At 42.3% G+C, this 19,966-nt stretch overlaps 2 pseudogenes; both read left to right on the top strand.

Moving 5' to 3' along the window:
• The first annotated feature begins 7,148 nt into the window (after window positions 1-7,148).
• LOC142433488 (large ribosomal subunit protein uL15-like) overlaps window positions 7,149-19,966 on the top strand; it is a 116,510-nt pseudogene continuing 103,692 nt past the window's right edge.
• LOC142438285 (U6 spliceosomal RNA) lies at window positions 10,720-10,819 on the top strand (annotated as a pseudogene).

The following is a 19,966-nucleotide window of genomic DNA, read 5'->3' as shown; positions in this document are numbered from 1 at the left end:
ATTTAGATCTTTACCCATTTCCTTCATAGCACTTGCTATAAAGTGAAATTATTTCACATCTATTTGTCTTTATTTCCCACAAGGCAAGAGACTATGTCAATCTTGCCCTAAATTTCATTTCCAGTGTCTAATTCAGTGTCGAGCACATAATAAGTTCTCAATACATATTTGTTTAAGAGAATTATAACGCAGATATAACGTGAATTATTTTTTATTGGATATAACGTTCCTAATATACTTTCTAAAATTGGAATGAGTTCGCAAAATAAAACTCATCTCCTACAAATAACAAACTGAAATATTTCAGAAAAATAAAAGGTTGACGATTGAATATTGTCATAAGATGTCCTGGACATTATAGCATACTCTGGAATTAGGACATCTGAGACAAATCTACTCTAGTCCATTTGTTTAGGATCCCTAAGTGACTCCAAAGTTAAAGTGTTCATCTGTTAACCAAAAGGTTATCAGTTCAAAATTACCAGCCACTCCACCAAGGGAGAACGACATAGGTCTCCTTCCATCAAAAGCTACAGTCTTGGAGACCTTATGGGGCACGTCTGCTTGCTCTGAGAGGGTCACTATGAGTCAGAATTTACTTGATGGCAGTAGGTTTTTGGTTTCCTCATTTTACACATGAAAAACAGAACCATAGAAGCTAAATGACTTGCATGCAATCTTGAAGTTGGTTAGCAAAAAATCCTGAAATAGAATTTCTAGTTTTGCTCATCTCACATTGCTGTCTGCTTAGTAGAAAGATATCTACAATATGTTTAGAGTCACTAGCAATCTGCACCTTTAGAAATCCTGGAAATAAAACTACTACATTTTGGAGAAAGGATTGTAAGCAGAAATTGTCTGTGAAACTTTGAGATTTGCTGTTAAAAGGATGAAATTTGCCTTTTCTTTTCCTTTTTCATTGCTGGAATAAAGAAGTGCTAGAACAACCATCTTGGATCCATGAAATGGAAACAAGAGTTTAAAAAGCAAAAAGCTTGGGCTCTTACATAGTCAATCTGCCCTAGCAATCTGGAATGCTTTGGTCGGAGAAGGATCTAAACTTCTGTTCAGTTTAGGGTTCCTTTATTATAACATCCTAGACTGCTAACAAACAAACCCTATTGGTATACCAGCTAGCTAGAGTGCTCACCAGAAGCCCTGGTCTCAGAGTGGGTTAGGTGTTAAGTTACTGTCCTTAGGGCCAGCAGTTTGAAACCAGCAGCTGCTCCTCAGGAGAAAGATGAGGCTTTCTGCTCCTGTAAAGATGTACAGCTTCAGAAATGCCCTAGGAGCAATTCCACTCTGTCCCAGAGGATCGCAAGGAATGGGAATCAAATTGGCCTTGATGGCAGTGTGTTTGGGTAGTTTTACAAATTCTTATTTGTTTCTTTGAGGATGCTTATCAAAAGGTTTAGGAGTTGGAACCCAAACATTGGCTCCAAAGGGTGACTTGCTTCCACAACAATTACAGCCAACGAAACCCAACGGGGGCAAGTGCACTCTGTCCCACTGGGTCACTAACAAGGACAAACTTCCAGGAAGCAGATAGCAAAACAAACACAGTTTGATGACCTCATTTTGGAGGCATGACCAAGATAAATGGTTCACGGGAGGCTGCCTTCCCCGCCTCTCTGCTTCACTTTCCTGTTGGTGAGCCATGCGGCTGAGACCTGCCAGAGCCTTGTGATGCTTCCACTGTCATTGGATCCATAAGTCTTTGAACCCACCGGCCAGTGATCTCCCTGCATTATCCATCATTGCCTGCAGCTGTGTGAGTCTGATGAGGGGTTGGCTAGTATTGAACTTATGGACTTGATTTAGACTGGACTGGGATGTTTTCTTGATATAAAGCCCTTTGTAAGAAATATCTGCATGTCAATGAATTTGTTTCTCTAGTCAATCTGGCCTAATGCAATAGGGCTTCTAGAGTTAATAATCTGTATGCGAACAGACAGCCCCATATTCTGGCTGTGGAACAGCTGTCTATTGAAAGCACTGACCTTGGGATTAGCAGGCCAAGGCCAATCCCACGGTGCTCCCAGGGCTCCTCAGGCAGGTCCACGGAGGCTAAATGCCCTGCAAAGGGTAGACTTGTTCTACACAACTTCACAACATTCTGCGAAATATCTATGTTGTTATAAAATTATTTATAATTGCTAAAGCCAATCTATAACTTAATTGTTTTACAACTACTGTTTTAAAATCAATATTTTATTTTATTTGCACTGTTTTAACATACGAGCTCTCCCCTACCACCCATGAAATACAAGCACCCTGTAAATCGAGGGAAACTTTTTGCCATTTTGTTCCAAGGTCTCCTGAAGTGGTTCTCAACCTCCCTAATGCTGCAACCCTTTAGTATAGTTCCTCATGTTGAGGAGACCCCCCCAACCATAAAATTATTTTAGTTACCACTTCATAGCTGTGATGTTGTTACTGTTATGAATTGGGAAACTGCTGTGAAAGGGTCGTTTGACGCCCCCAAGGAGGTCGCGACCCACAGATTGAGAACTGCTGTTCTAGTAAGAGTTGTACATCATTTCTGAAAACCATATCACCCACAGTAATGCTGTCCTTAGTGAATCACCATGATGCCCTGTATATGAGGCTGTATGTATGACTATTGTATTCACAGAGATCTTATGTGTAGGTGTGAGCATCTCACTACTTCATGATATTAGCCCATATGTCTGATAGTAATTTATAAAGTCCTCTTCAGACCCATGCAACCCATGCAATGACACCAAATACAGGAAGATCACAGAGCAGTGGGTGGAAAGTCTTATGGATCCAGTTGATACAAGTATCTCAGCGCTGGCAGGGGTCTCCACGTGGCTGCATCAGCACAGCTCAATCAGGCTCATCATCAGTGATGTCTCACAGGGAGTGAGTCTCTGTCCTGCCTCCAGCGAACTATTTATCTCTATAGTGCCTCCAAATGAGGTCATCAATCTGTGACCTGATTGACAGGTTAAACTCCACCCCTTCACTCTTAAATTTCAAATTGACAACAGATTATGTAGCTACCACACATGCATACATCCTTCTACCCTTTCCTCTGCTCCTATTGGCTGAATGAAAACTTTACAGCTGGACCTGGAGCAGCTATCTTGGACCAAGAGATGAAAAGCACATTTGGGGAATGGGAAAGAAATTAGAAAAAAAGGTCTGTCCCTGAGACTGTACAACCTCCACATTTCAATTTATCTTGCCTATCCAGATTGGTATGTGAGACAGGACCAACTTTTATCTTGTTTGACCCACTGTGTTTTGAGGTTTAATTCTTATAGCTTTCTAATTTGGGTCTGGTCAGAGATGTAGTCAATTAATATGTCCTTTCTAGCTATCATTTCTTATATGATATTGTAATTTTAGACTCTATGCTTGTGGCTAGAATCGCACTTTGAGGGGAGTTCTCTGCTAGGCTAAAGGGCACAATTAAGATGGGTGTAAATCTCTCACATGGAAGTCTGTCTCGAAGCATGTCTGAGTTTTGGAAGCAGCACAAGCAGAGTGCTCCTCGGAGGCAAGGCTGGTGCTACTTCCTCTCACGCACTCTGGATTTGTCGCCAGGAGGAAGCAGTCCTTGGTAAGGAACATCATGCTGGTGAAGCAGAGGGTCAGTGCAAACAAGGACGACCCTGACGAGGCGGGTGGACACAATGGCGACAACAATAGGCTCAAACATGACAAGAGCTTGGGGGCTGGTGCAAGACCGGCAGCATTCTGTAATCCAAAGGGTCCCTATGACGACCCCTAAAACCAGACAACAACAAGGCTCCAACTTAGTGGAAGGTATGAACCAAGTCACACTCGTTTCCTGGGGGAGAACCAAGACCAACCTGGCCGCCATGGAGTCACTGTTGACTCATAGGGACCCTGATGGGGTTGTGAGACTGTACTGTTGGTAGGAGTAGACAGCCCTGTCTTTCTCCCGCAGAACTGCAGGTGTTTTCTGACTGCCGACAATGCGGATCGTAGTCCAACGTGTAACCACTACCCCACCAGGCTCCTTCTTCCTTGGGCATATGATCTGCTGAAGGACAAATGTCCCATCTCGAACACCTCTCTGTTCGAGTCATCTGGCCCTCAGAAGAAGAGCATATTAAGATCTCTGTCGAAGCAGCAGAGAAGTACAGACCAGAGACTGCCACAAAGTCTGTGGAACAGGGCACAGGAGTCCAGCTGAGCATAGAGACTGAGCGAGGTCCATGAGAGAGGACACACAGAGCAGCAGCACCAAGACCACAGAGCTGCCAGCATGCGGGGGCTCCTGGTCACCTGGGCAGAAGCCACGGGACCCCTTGCCTGAGGGGAGGAGGACTGGAGAGAGACGACTCCTGTCTGAGGAGAGGTATTGCCGTGGACCGATGACTGCTTCTTACTTGTTTACTAATTCTGCCTTGTGGTACCCTGGTAACTCCACTAATAAACTCCCTCAATCATGATTATTGTCTGTCAGTTTTGTGTGGTCATTGTAACAAATTATGGAACCGGGCATTGAAGTAGAGTGCTGGGGGAGAAAGGCTGGGGTCAGGATAGGTCAAGAAGAGCAGAGGGTGGAAGCATGTCTGAACTTTACCTTGTGGAAATAGGGGAGCCAGAGGAGGTCAAATATAGCCCAATAGCTAGACAACATAAAATAAAATATCTGACCTCCTCTAGCTTACTTTTATATGACTTTATAACACTGTAACTTTTACCTTATAATTTAAATTGCACAGGGGTATGTGTTTCTGGCCTTAACAAAATAAAATAAAACAAAACTTTGTGCCACCAAGCCAATTCCGACTCATAGTGACAGTCTGGACAGGTTGGAATTGCCTCTGAAGTTTCCCCAGGCTGTAAATCTTTCCCTATGTACACACACACACACACACACACACACACACACACACACACACACACAATTCAAGATGGATTACAGACCTAATACGAACCCCAGAGCTGCAAGGCTCATTCTTGAGAAAACCTGAGACAAATCTAAGGACCCGATCACAGGGCATCCACAGACTATCAAGGATAGTAAAGGAAGCTTACACAATAAAAAACAAACCAGATGACTGGGGTCTCTAAAAACAAGACATGTATGCACACCAATGGGCTTCATCAAAGGAGTAAACTAAAAGTCCACAGATTGTTTTTTTTTAAATGTTAGCAACAGACCAGGGTCAGTTATCAGGCATCAAAGAACAAAAAATCATATTATTGGTTCCACACCTCCATGATAGGATCGCTGAAGACAAATGGGTGTATAAGTAAATGTGGCGAAGAAAGCTGGTGGTGCCCGGCTATCAAAAGAGATAGTGTCTGGAGTCTTAAAGGCTTGAAGGTAAACAAGCAGCCATCTAGCTCAGAAGCAACAAAGCCCACATGGAAGAATCACACCAGCGTGTGCGATCATGAGGTGTTGAAAGGATCAGGTATAAGACATCATCCAAAAAAAAAATCTTACCATAGTGAATGAAGGGTGAAGTGCAGAGTGGAGACCCAAAGCCCATTTGTCGGCCACTGGAGATACCCTCACAGAGGGGTTTAGGGGAGGAGATGAGTCAGTCTGGGTGTGACATAGCACCGATGAAGAATACAGCTTTCCTCCAGTTCCTAAATGCTTCCTCCCTGCCCATTACCATGATTTGAATTCTACCTTGCAAGTCTGGATAGAGCAGAGGTTGTACACTGGTGCAGATAGAAGCTGGAGGCACAGGGAATCCAGGGTGGATGATACCTTCAGGACCAGGGCTGTGAGGGGTGATACTGGGAGGGTAGAGGGAGAGTGGGTTGGAAAGAGGGAACCAATTACAAGGATCTACATGTGACCTCCTCCCTGGGGGACGGACAACAGAAAAGGGGGTGAATGGAGATGCCGAATAGGGCAAGATATAACAAAATAATAATTTATAAATTATCAAGGGCTCATGAGGGAGGGGGGCGTGGAGAGAGGGGTAAAAAGGACTTGATGCAAAGGGCTTAAGTGAAGAGCAAATGCTTTGAAAATGATTAGGGCAAAACATGTACAGATGTGTTTTATACAATTGATGTATGTATGGATTGTGATAAGAGTTGTATGAGTCCCTAATAAAATGTTTAATTTTTTTTAAGTGGGCAAAAGACATTAACAGCTCGCCAAAAATGACAAATGGCTAACGAACACATGGAAAAAATACTCATCAAAACTAAGATGAGATATCATCTTACACCCCAAATGACAGCCTCATTTTAAGGCAACAACAACTGCTGGCGCGTGTGTGGAGAGATTGGAACTCTTGTACACTGCTGGTGGGCTTGGTAATCTACAACCACTGTTGAAAGCCAGATGACACCACCTGAAGCACCTGGGAAAAGAAATCCCGTAAGACTCAGCAACACCATTACTGGGCAAAGGTCCCCAGAATGTGCAAGAAAGAACACACACAGATGCATGCTCTCCCATATTTATTGAAGCACAATTCACAAAATAGCAAGAAGCTGGAAACAGCCCAAACATCTATCGGTAGATGTGGTCATTAGAAGATTTTACATCAGCTTGAAGGTCTATGAAAGTGCAGGGGAGGAATCAGGCACATCACGATGCTGTTCCCGGAGGGTTGGCCTTCTCATAAGGAAGGTTCTGGAAACCTCCTTCTCTCCCTCTGCCTTCACTACCTGCTTGCTGGGACCTCTGCCATTGACATGCGAGCTGCCGGAGCCCTGCCATGTTTCCACCATCCGTGACCCACATGATTGATCACCCACTGGCCTGTGACCTTTCTGCTTCCTGCCGCATTGCCTTTGACTGGGTGAGTCGGAAGATGGACTGACCAACTGGTATTGGAATTATGGACTTGAGTGCGACTGGGCTGGGATGCTTCCATGATAAATAATTACTTATGTTATTCTATAAATTTCTTTCTAATACATATTTGAGTGTCACTGAATTTGTTTCTCTACTCAGTCCAGCCTAACACAGTAGAAGGATGGATACTGACACTCTGGTACCTACACATAATGGAATACTATGCATCCCTAAATATAGGGACGATGATTCCGTGAAGCATCTCATGATACGAATGGACCTGGTAACCATTACGCTGAGTGAAATTAGTCAATCTGTTAAGTAACAATATTATATGAAACCACTACTATAAAAATGAACACCCTCTTTGGTATCGGCCATCGACATACCTTCCAGACTAAGGAAGACCCGGAAATTTAGGGGCCATGTGAGCCACGGCCAAGGCCTCATAGGCAAGCAGTGGAAGCTCCCAGGAGGCCGGGGTAATGCTGGTGGCATGCATCATCACACGATCAACTTCAACAAATAAGCATCCGGTTGACTTTGGGAAAGTTGGTATGTGGCAGTACCACTTGGAGAGGAACCAGAGCTTCTGCCCAACTGTGAACCTTGATAAATTAGGGACCTTGGTCAGTGGGCAGACCAGGATCAGTGCCGCCAAAAATAAGACTGGAGCTGTTCCCATCATGGATGTGGTGCGGCCCGGCTACTACAAAGTTCTGGGGAAGGTAAACTTCCGAAGCAGCCTATCATTATGAAGGCCAAATTCTTCAGCAGAATTGCTGAGGAGAAGATTCAGGGGTGTTGGGGCAGGGGAGGGGGGGGGGGCCTGTGTCGCGGTGGCTTGAAGCTACATGGAGGTTTAATGAAAGGTTAAAAATGGCTTTTCAAAAAATAAATAAATAAAAATAAACATTTAGACAAAAGCAGGTTTCTGTTCTCATGTCATCTAACCTCTATTCCAGTTTCCCAGGCCATGAGGCCTGGTGCCTGCCTCCAGTTTATGAACTATATACCATCCCCTATCTGTACATCTCAAAACCATTTTTTAATTTCCCATGGTGCAGAGAGAGGGAAAAGACCAATCAGTCCTTGCCACATAATGTTATTCAACAGTCACCCCCAAATTAATGGAACTCCTACAAGATGGCTAGTGAACCTTACTGGAAATCCAAGTCAAGAGGCAATAGGGTCGATGGCATGTCTGTCCCGATAAGGTTACTATGCTTCTGTAGGTGGATACATTGTTTGTGGGGAGGGGGAAAGGGGGGGAGCTGTAGCATGCCATTTGGAAAAACGCTCAACATTATGCATATAGACCACAATGGGAGAATAAAGATCATGTCTCCAATCAGGCACTTTTGACCTAATTGGATTCAGCCCTTGGTACCCCAGGATGTGTACTATAGACAACCAGAACTCCAGACCCTTTCCTTTTGAGATTTACAGCATCATTCGTAGACCACATCAGAAGGATCCGATATGTGACCCCATATCATTGATCTCTCTTTTGATTGAATGTATAATTGCTCCAGGTTTTCGTATTTTCTAATTTATTTTAAATTGAAGTTTTGCTCTGTTTTCTGTCCCTGGCGTGCCATATGATAGTTACATTTTATGAATTTGTAAGAAAGTGTAGTTTGGAGTCCAACCTTTCAATCAGGTCACAGCCTGATGATGCCTGATGATGGGGCAAGGCCTTTTCTACAAGAGGCAGTGAGATGATTTCCTTCCTCTCTCTGACATTTCCTTCCTCCTTCTTGGGACTTCCCTGGGACTCTGATTCCAGGAGTGGCCCCATGTGGGACACTCGTGGACCCATTTGCCTGTGCCCCCACTGGCCTGCAATGTCCCTGCTCCCTGCTTCACCTTTCTGCATTTTCGGCCTGCAGTTGCATGCGTCTGAAGAAGACCTCTGCTAGCATCTGCCCCAGGGACTTGAATAGCACTGGACTGGGATGTCTGCTCGATATGAAATTACTTTTTCCTATAAAGTCCCTTTTGATACATATAAGAATGCCACTGGTTTTGTTTCTCTAGCCAACTCAGCTTAACACAGGCCAGTTGCATTTTGTCTTGATTTTACATGTTTTTCTGTATATGAAACCAAGTTTAGGTGAACCTGTAGAGGCAACAACTGGACTTGGCAGTTGAGGCTGCTGGGAAATGTGGAGCTGACAACAGGCAACAGGAGGGAAGAAAGGTTCTGGGATTGACTGTGATGATGGGTACACACACGTATGAATGCGACTGAGCTACTGAAATGGATGGTGTGGGAATTTTATGTCAGAAAAACTGTTAACAAAAACCCAGCTTTTAAAAAAAGCTAGTCATCCTGACAACATAGATTATTGGACATATATATGAGTTATAAATAAGCTCTGTAAAAAACACAGAAACAAATTGGATTAAAGGATTTGAAATATTTATGCATTTAGCAGGTATCTTTCAAAAATAAAAGAGCCCTGGTGACTCAAGATCAGCAGTTCAAAACCGCCGGCAGCTCCGAGGGAGAACAATGAGGCTTTCTACTCCCACAAAGATTGATAGACTTGGAAACCCACAGGGGCAGTTCTGCTCCATCCCACAGATCTCTATGGCTTGAAATCAATTTGATGGTGTTGAGATCTTGAGTGACTTATATTGAAAGTAGAGAGCAATCTTGTCTGGGGATAATTACCCTACCTAGAGCTATACTACCCTATTGGGAAACTCATATGATGATATAATGTTTTCATGACTGTGAATTAAGGGACGATTATGTTTATTCAGTGCCTAACTTAGAACCGAGCACAGAGTAGATTCTCAAGAAACCTTTGGCAATATGAATGTTGAATGACTAATTTGGATTCATGGCAACCCCACGTATTAGAGTAAAATGGCTACAGATGGTTCTCGTGGGTCCACGCTGGTGGTTGAAGGAGCCCCGAGCAGTAAATGAACTGTTCTGGAGGGAAAGATGCGGCTGTCTACGTTCCTAAAGAGAACCACCCAGGAAACCCGATGGGGCAGTTCTGCTTTGCCCGGAGTCAGAATCATATCAATGGCGATGGTTTATTTGTTTGTTTTGAATCAAGTAGATTGCTCTGGACCGTTTTTTTGTGTTTGTTTTTGGTAGCACCACTTGGTAGGTGTGACTGGCTACCTCTCCAGTTACATGCTGAGGAGACAGTGTTTGTGTCATCCAGGGAGCCTTCCTGTGTAGATGGACTGTGGAGGGCCATGTCGGACCTCCTCTGGCTTCCTGGTTGCCATGGGGCAGAGGTCAGACCGGCCTCCACACCCCGTCCTTCTGCTCCTCCGCGGACACCAACGGTCCCTCTCAGGGCGCTGACCTTCTCTGCCGAGGTCACTGTCTCATTGCAGAACTCACAGACAATACTCCAAATTATGTGGGCTTTTGGAAGAATTTAACAGGTTACTATAATTCAGGATCAGTAAACAGTAAGGATGCAGTCAGGTCCCCAGCTACACCTCTCCTTAACCAGCAGTCAAGTCTCTCAGCCACTTGGTGGCCACGTCTGTCTCTGATTCCCCAGCCTCTCAGTCACTGGGCCCTTGGCATCTGCCTCTGGGCCAATAAGCCAGCCCACCAGTTGCTTTGTCTCCTTGTTCCATAGACTCCAGGCAGATGAAGAGGGGTCACTCCGTAGTCTCGGTGATGTTCCTCTAAGTCTCCTCGTCACAACATCTGGTGGCTCTGGGCTCTGCCAGCACAGACAGAGATCTGGAACGTGCTCCTGAGACAGTGCTGGCTTTTCTCTCTGTGCTTCTGCTTCAGGGGTGGCTCGCCTTATTAAAGCTGGCTATGTGGGGAGGCAGCGATGGAAACAGACCAATTATTTGTATTAATTTTAATGGGTCCTATTTACATAGTCCCATCCAATTATTTGGTGTGGGTAACAGAGACATGGGTAGAAAATTCATCTTCAGAAATTTCCCTCGTGCTCCTTCGGCAGCACGTGTCCTAATGCTGGAACGAGACAGGGAAGATTCGCATGGCCCCTGTGCCATATTTTAAAAAGAAAGAAATTTCTCTCTATCATCTAGACCACAGGTCTACACAAGACCTATTAAATACAAGAAAACACAAAACCTATAAAATACAAGAACGGAGCACACATCATTTGTATTAGTCTGATTATGTCCACTAAAGAAAAAAATAAAGGAAACCAAAAGATAAACCAACAATGCAAAAACTGGTCTCTTGGAAACCAAGTGAGTTTCTAAAATTCAGAGCACCATTCGAAGGTAGCTATGAGACTAGACCACCCCATGGCTGCTGGAGCTGGAGGCTCCATTCTGGGGCTCTGGGTTAGCTGCCCGTATTGCCCTCCTCAGAGGAAAGCAAAGTACAATGAAAAGTTCTATACTCGTCTCTGGTAAATCAGTAGCAGAAACACTTCTTTTGCAAGGTAGCAACATGAAATGATTGTTCACATGAAGAACTTGGTTTATTCTTCTCAATGCTTTTCACTTTTCCATTCGGAAAAGTTTTAAAAATGTAGAATAGCAACGACAGAGTCCAAATACAACACTTTAATAATGATTACGTAGGGAAAATTTCATTCAGATATATAGCGCATATATTATTCAAGCACAATAACTGTTTGCATGTTTATTTAAACTTGCAATTTAAAGAGGAAGATGAATGTAATTAAAAATGTAAAGGAGATGAGCAGTAAAGATAGCAATTTTCAGGTGGAGCCTATATTTAGCAGCTAAATAGATCACCCTTCAATTGCACATCTGAGGTTCATGCACTTACATCTGTGCACATATTGAATCTGTGCAAATATGACTCTACTTACAATGTTTATATGTGAAATTCTCCAAATTATGTCAGAAAGTACACCGCGATGACATTTTACATGTGTAGAATATTAGGCTTTTTTCTGGGTGTTTCATACCCTGCCTCTCTAATTTGTATTTAGATTTCAAACCTACTTTGCAGGGACCGTATCTAATTCAGTGTTCTTTGCACCATACTACTTGTACTAAATAACTGTTTATCATCATTGAGTGCCTCAAAGTAAACACAACACAATTTCATCTGCCAAAATCCTGCTATGCATTTATATGTTGCTTTTAAAAACACATAACCCCAAGTAAATCACTTAAACATGGTCTGCTGTACGATTCTGGCCTGCTGTCTGCTTCTCCTGCACTGTTCTTCCAGCGTTATTTTTATTTCAACTTCCCCTCCATCCTCCCTTCCAGATCAAACCATTTTTTATTTATTACAAATGTAATTCTTTCAAGAGAGAAATTCTAAATCTATGGTAAACCTTTGCCATTCAGAGAAAAGGCAGGAAGAAAGAAAAAGACAACCCAGAGCACACACATGCAGCAACAAAGGCCCATGTGGATGACAGAGAAACATTCCACGCACAGACGTTCAACAAGGACAAGGTTAGCAACAGAACTTTAATTAGAAAAGATCGGAAAACCAAAGACATTAAGAAACAAACAAACTTAGTCACTTTCACCTCTTATTTTACTGCTTCTTATCAATTCCTTCAGAGAAACTTCACAGCTCTGAGAAAACAAAACCCTTCAACAGAGCTTGAAGCTTCGAGTGAGTCTCGGTCCTCAGAAAAGAACTCTTTCAACGCTGGGCACACTTAGAACAGATCTGGAATAAAGTGCTAAACAACAACAACTCAGCACCAGCTATTTCAAATAAGGAAAATTCATCCAAAGATGCCAAAATGCTTCGAACCAGCTTATGCGGGTTGTGGGCTAATCAAAGATAGGGAGACCGAGAGAGGGAAAGTACTTAAATGTAGGCTTTGTCAGTAGACACAGAACTCATAATACTCACCCACTATCTGAGTCAATAGAGAATCTTTAAAAGTCACTTGCATTTGATTCTGTAACCTTTGAAAAAACCTTAATGCCCACTCACACGCATTTGCTCTTACCACAGCAAAGGTGTCTAAGGTGGGACATGATTCAGATAATCGTAGATTTGTGTAGGTGGAAAGGTCAACGTGGTTTCCTCAGAAATGCACTAGTTCAAGAATCAGAACATCTATAGGACATCTGCCTCAAACACTAATGAAATCTTACTTAGACGAGCCTTTTAATCTCTGAGACTCAATTCTGTTATCTGAAAAATGGGAATAGTGTTATTTGTCTTCTCTTAGCTTTAAGACATTATTCAGATCAAGTGAGATAATGGAAGTGCTTTGATTCTGGTAAAGCATGCTGCAGATAAAAGGTAGCATCTCCTCATACAATTTTTATCAGCAAATAAGGAAAACGAAGTCCACTGTGGCTAAGAGACTCACCCATATTTTTTAATACATGGCGGGCCGGAACTAGAACTTGGACTTACCATACTCTGTAAAAGGAGATTGTCTTCAGCTTTATGTGGTGAAGCTTTGCTTAGAAAGTCATAACCGGAAAGGGACCATTTGTATGACCGCCCCCACCCTGCCACCTTATCTTCATTCACATTATAATTTTCTATTGGGCCTGGAAGAAGTAAAGAGACTCAGCACAAAGATCGTCTGCTAGTTATTTCTCATGTGCTCAAAGCAAGGATTCCCACCTGGCATTTCCTCAATTCCTAGGATGAGGCTCTGGTGGGGAAGTTGGTGGTCAAATTTTCCCCCAGAAAATGTATAGCACTCTTTTGTCAGTAGAATAAATATATAGTTTATGCACATTTCTATTGTTGTGCTTCAATGTATCTAACAGATATTAAGATTAATCTGTTAAAAGTACTATAAAACCATTATGGTATTTCGAACAGCTTTTGGCTCTAAATTTTCAAAATCAAAAGATACTTAGAATTTAACTCCCAAATACTGAGAAAACTTATGATATTGAAAAGGGTTCTATAGATTTTAAAATATTGGGAACTGTTGATCCAGTCTTTTTCTTCCAATGTTGGAATATAATAATGACGGATAGTTGAGTTGGAAGGAAAATTCAGTGGATCATAATGAAGGCAATTTAAAACCATGTGTGAATCCACTGTTCTTTTAAAAGTATTTCTAGATAGAAAGTATTGGTAATTTTTGTGTGTGTATGTTGTATTAGAGTTTACATTTTGAGTCCTAGGTTTTCAGAGTACAAGGTTAGAGTTGTTGGGCGCCATTAAGCCTGACCTGATCCATAGCAACCTTACGCACAACAGAAGCAAGCACATCCTCACAATTGTTCCCATGTTTGAGCCCATTGTTGCAGCCACCGAGTCACACTGTGCAGCCACTCATCTCCTGGAGGGCCGTCCTCATTTCAGGGTTCCTCCACTTTCCCCAGAATGACGTCCTCCTCCAGGGACTGGTCTCTCCTGGCAACATAGCCAACATATGTAAGACAATGTCTGCCTCCCAAACGGCATTCCGGCGCCACTTATTGCAGGATAGGCTGGTTTGTCCCTTTAGTACTCCCTGGAATTTTCAATGCTATTTTCCAGCACAATTCAACTGCAAATCGAATTGTCTTCAGTCTTCCTTGTACCAATAGTCACATGCACATGAGGCTATGCACAATATCACAGCTTGAATTAGGTGCACCTTCGTGCTCAAAGAAACACCCTTGCTTTTCACAACTCTACAGAGGTCTTCTTGTGCAACAGATGCACCCAATGCAGTGCGTCTTTTCAACTCTCGACGGTGGCTTCCATGAACATTGATCGTAGATCCAAGCAAGACTAAATCCCTGACAAATTCAAACTTCTCTCCAGTCATCCAGATGTTACTTATTGGTCTAGCTGTGAGGATTTTGGTTTTCTTCACGTTGAGTTTTAATTCATATGGATGGCTGCAATCCTTGATTTTTATCAGGAAGTGCTTCAAGTCCTCCTGTCTTTCAGTAAGTGTGTTAGTCTGGGTAGACTAGAGAAACAATTCCATGGATATGTATGTATGTATGTATGTATGTGTGTGTGTATATATGTATACATATATACACACACACATATATATGAGAGGTTTATATACAAGAGGAATTGAACATTGAGAAAACATCTCAACTCAGTCTAGTTCAAGTCCATAAGTCTGATATTAGGCCATATGTCTGATACCAATTTATAAAGTTCACTTCAGACTCATGAAACACATGCAATGAAGCCAAATGCAGGATGATCACAAGCCAGTGGGTAGAAAGTCTTTGGGTCCAGTGACATTATAAGCATCTCAGTGCTGGCAGGGGTCTCTGTGAGGCTTCTCCGGTTCTGAGGTCTGGTTGCGTCCATGTGGCTTGACTTCTGAAATGTCTCCCAGGGAATGGCAGAGAGAGAGAGAAGTGTCTTCCATCGTCTCCAAGGAGGAAGTACCAGGTTTCCCAGAATTCTCAGGAGAAAGTCATGCCCACACAGAAGTCTCATTGGCTATCTCCAGACTGACAGCCTAGACTCCACCCCTACACTCTTCATCCTTAAATTGACACCAGATTAGGTGACTACCACAGTAAGCAAAGTTGTATCATATGCCTATCACAGGTTGTTATTTACTTATTTTTATTTTCTTCTCACAGTTTTGTAATAAACCTTCCTCCTATCTTGGTGCCACATTCTTCTTCCTATAAGCCAGTTTCTCTGATTATTCGCTCAGTATGAAGACTGAACAAACATGGTGGGAGGAGACAACCCTGATGTGCACCTTTCCTGATTTGAAACCAGGCAGTGCTCCTGGTTCTGTTAATATAACTGCCTCTCGATCTATGCACAAGTTCCACAGGGCACAATAGAGAGTTCTGGAATTCCCATTCTCCTCCAGGTTACCCATAGTTTGTTATGATGCACACAGTCAAACGCCTTGATGTAGTCAATAGAAGACAAGTGAACATCTATTTGGTATTCTCTGCTTTCAGCCAACATCCATCTGACCCCAGAAATTATAGCCCTTATTCTGTGTCCTCTTCTGGATCCAGACCGAACCTCCGGCAGCTCCCTGTCAACGTCCTGCTGCAGTCGTTGTTGGATGCGCTTCAGCACCCAACAAGGTTGGTTTTCTAGTGTAGAATTTCGGCATGCTGCTGCATCACCTTTCTTTAGAACAGGTACAAATATGGTCCTCTTCTAGTCAGTTGGGCCAAGTAGCTGTCTTCCAAATGTCTTGGCATAGATGAGTGAGTGCTCCCAGTGCTTCATCAGTTGGCTGAAAAATTTCAATTGGTATTCCATCAGTTTCTGGAGCCATGTTTTTGGCTAATGCTTTCAGGGCAGTATGAATTTCTTCCTTTAATATCATTGGTTCTTACTCATATATTACCTCCTGAAGGGGTGGAATGTGGACTAATGATTTGGAAGCTTCCTGCATCATTCAACATTTTGCCCAGAGAATCTTTCAATATTGTCACTTGAGGCTTGGTGTTTTTCTTCAGTTCTTTCAGCTTAAGGTTTGCTAAGTGCGCTCTTCCTTCGTTTTCTAACTCTAGGTGTCTGCACATTTCATCACGGTGTTTTACGTCGTCTTCTTGCACCGCTCTTTGAAATTTTCTATTCACCTCTTTGTCTTCATTTCTTCCCTTTGCTTTGGCTAGTCTACAATTAGGAGCAAGTTTCAGAGTCTCTTCTGACATCCACTTTGCTCTGTTCTTTCTTTCCTGCCTCTTTAATGACCTTTTGCTTTCTTCATGAATGACGGCTTTGATGTCTTCCACAGCTCATCGGGTCTACTGTCATTAGTATTCCGTACATTAAATTTATTCTTGAAATGTTCTCCCAATTCAGGTAGGATTGGCTCAAGCTCCTATTTTGGCTCTTATGAGCCGGAATGTATGTATGAGCAATTGACGGTCTGGTGTAGGGTATAGTCAAAGGCCCAAATTCATTTTCAGAAACGCTCCATGGATTAAGCCTCCATTGAAATCATTCTCTTAACCAGGAATGTGAACTGTCTTGCTTTCACACAGAGAGCATTGAAGAGTGGATTATCCCCATGGTATGACCCATACTTAGGAGCCATGCCCTGACTGCCTCCATTAGAAGGCCTGAGAACAATACTGCAAGCAGTTCTGGTTAGCATAATATATGCATCCCAATCGTGGTCCCATTTTCACATCTATAAGCCTGCATGCTTTTGTTATGTATTGCTCTGCCACCAGTCATGCTTCTGTAACAGTTTCCTTTACCCTTCCACACCTCATTAAGGACTCTGATTCTCTAGAAATTTTTGGACACCATTAAGACTTCATAGTAATGTTCTCCCTCATCTGGATAATGTGTCTTTGTCTTGTCTTTTCCTGTTCTAGACTTAAGAGATGTTCTCCCTCAAGTATGCAATTATATAAAATTATACTTGAGATTATACTTGAAATTATATTTTGTACCATAAAACAAAGTGTGTCTGGTAATTCTTTTCATTATTAATTTTCATGACTTATTTTAGGTATCCAGATGGTAAAAGTGACCAGTAGGCCATTTCATAAATTTGGTCTTTGTTCAACTTGAAAATTTCACTAGAATAATGTGGTGGAGGAAGAGGCTCTTAGCTTCTTCCAGTCAGATCACCATTCCCAGAAGTATAGGGCTTAAATTTACACTTATATTCCATAGCTATTGAGAATGAAGATACTAAAAAAAAAGTCGAGTATTTTTCAGCTCTAAATTTGGCATATAGCTCTCACTTATACAGGCATTCTCCTAGCAGTCAAACTTGAAAAGTAACGGGAAGTTATGGTCACCTTCCGTAGTATAGACATCTGAGGATTTGAAAGAGCTCTGTCAATTAAATATGATATTTTAAAAGCAAGAAAATAGAAGTGAGTGGAACACCCACTGGAAATTTTGTAGTCGTTCTAAAGAGAAGAGCCCTGTGTTAGTCTGGGTAGATTTGAGAAACAAATCCATAGAAACTATATATGAGAGTTTTATATAAAGGGTAATTGTACGTTCAGAAAGCATCCCAAACCCATCCAGTTCAAGCCCATAAGTCTGGCTTAGCCCCACATTGCAACACTGATCTACAAAGTCCTCCTCAAACTCACAAAACACACAATGATGCCAAATCCAAGAGGATCACAGGCCAGTGGGTAGAAAGCCTTTGAATCCAGTGGTGGTGTAAGCATTTCAGCGCTGGCAGGGGTCTCCACGTGGTTTCTCCAGCACCCAGGACTGCATCGGGGTAGGTCCATGTGGCTTCTCCTCAGGGATGTCTCACAGGAAGTGAGCCTTGCCAGCTGAGGCAGGGAACTAGCTAAGGCAGCTGCTCCCTGGTCTATCAGAGAGCTAGAGAACTGATAACCAGAAAGAGGAGGCTCAAGGAGCCATTTATCTCTCCACCCTTCAATTAACCAGACTTGCTTACTGGCCAGGTTGCCACAATAAACCTATCTCAAACCCTAAGGAAAATTTTCTAGTATTTCCATTTTGCAAATGCAAATACTGGAGAGATCAGAGAAATTAAATAGTAGGCTAAAATCAGTGCAAATTCAGTTCTAAATCAACCCAAAGTCTTGGATGCAACTTTAGTCTTTAGAGAAGATGGACTGGAAAGAGGGCAATTATTTATTATACAATGTCCACTAGCTTGGTCTGATGTATATAGCCAGTGGCTTAAAGGTGTGCCCTCCCTTTATCTGTGTTAGTTGGAAGTTCAGGTCAGTGAAGATAAGCCCCACAATCTCGGTGAAGGTGTTGTCCAAAAATTTCCCTGGGGGCTCCGTTCTATTCTGTGGTACATGAGGTTGCCATGTGTTGGAATCAAGTCAAAATTACAAAAAGTTCGCTCTATGGGGCCAATGTAAGTGAGGGGACTGGATTTTGACTTTCATTGGCATCCACACCTTGGAGTTGTTTGGGGGAATTCATCAACTATATAATCCAGGCTCTTTATTTTGGAAATGATTTAATGTTAACCAGAAATCTAGAATGTTACTCTCCATTTGTGTAAGGAAGTACAGCAGTGATTCTCACACTTTCCCTTTTTGATTTTTTCTTTTCTTTTATTCTGTTCTAACTTATTAAAAGGTATAACACACAAAGATTTGCCATGGCAGCAGTTCATTAAGGTATGGGTTCCCTGCGGTAAATGTCATGGCTTTGAGTTGAGGCTCACAGCTTGAAGACACAAAAGTTTGGTTTTCTTCTTAAAACGAATGCATTATTTATTCAACATCCTAATTATTTATTGCCTGTCTACCATGTGCTAAGCATGCTGCTAGTTTCTAGATTACAACAGATAATCAGGGAGGTAGTTTTTATCTTAATGAAACTTCTACACATTGGAATTTGTGTCTATTATTTCCTACCCAAAATACAGGTTTAAAAACTTGAGGTAGTCCATCATTCTTTGCTTTCCTTTGGCACATTTCAATCTATTACGTATATATCTTCTTTGGATTAATTCCTAATTTACCTATCTAATACCCTGTTTGCCCGAAAGTAAGACACCCCCGAAAATAAGACCTATTTACAGTTTTGCCTCTTGCTGAAATATAAGGCACCCCCTGAAAATAAGACCCCCCTAAAATAAGCCCCCCAAAGCTACCGTAACTCTGGACTCTGGACCGGAGTTGTGGGTGCTGCAATGCAGCTCATTGCTCGCCTCAGCGCAGCTGGAGCAGACAGGAAGTGCGAAGTCTCTTTTAATAAAACAATGAACAATAAATGTGTACCATATTCTTCTTCATGGAAAAATAAGACATCCCCTGAAAATAAGACCTCGCGCATCTTTGGGAGCAAAAATTAATATAAGACACTGTCTTATTTTAGGGATACAGGGTAGGATAGGTCTGTCTCACATAAATTTTAGACTCTTACAATATCTTTTCAAATATCCCTCCTCTTTTTCAACCAGTATTTATTGGGTACAAGTTATGCATCAAATATAGAGTGTTATTACTTATCTTTCTAAATATCATTCTTTATCTTTTCCAATATATCCCATCAACTAAAGATATTGCTTTTCTCATGTGCGCCAGATCTCTAGATATTTTATCTCATAGCACCAAGACCGTGCGTGACGAAGCCAAGGGTGATGACGCTTTAGGAGTACTTGATGGTCATGCTGCCATCTTGAAGAGGGGACGCCTTGACTTGAGGGGAAATCAATCACATACCCTTCTACTTTGCCAATGACGATGCCTTTTGCCAAGGACTGCTCTCTCCTGAGAGCATAGCCGAAGTAGGGCAGATGAAGCCTCGCCATTTTTGATTCTAAGGAGTATTCTGACTGTGCTTCCTCCACGATAGATTTATTTATATTTTTCTGGTACTTTCAATATTCTTCACCG

The sequence above is a fragment of the Tenrec ecaudatus genome, chromosome 1 (genome assembly GCF_050624435.1).
Source record: "Tenrec ecaudatus isolate mTenEca1 chromosome 1, mTenEca1.hap1, whole genome shotgun sequence".
NCBI classification, from domain to species: Eukaryota; Metazoa; Chordata; class Mammalia; order Afrosoricida; family Tenrecidae; genus Tenrec; species Tenrec ecaudatus.
This window is presented reverse-complemented; position numbering and strand designations above follow the sequence as displayed.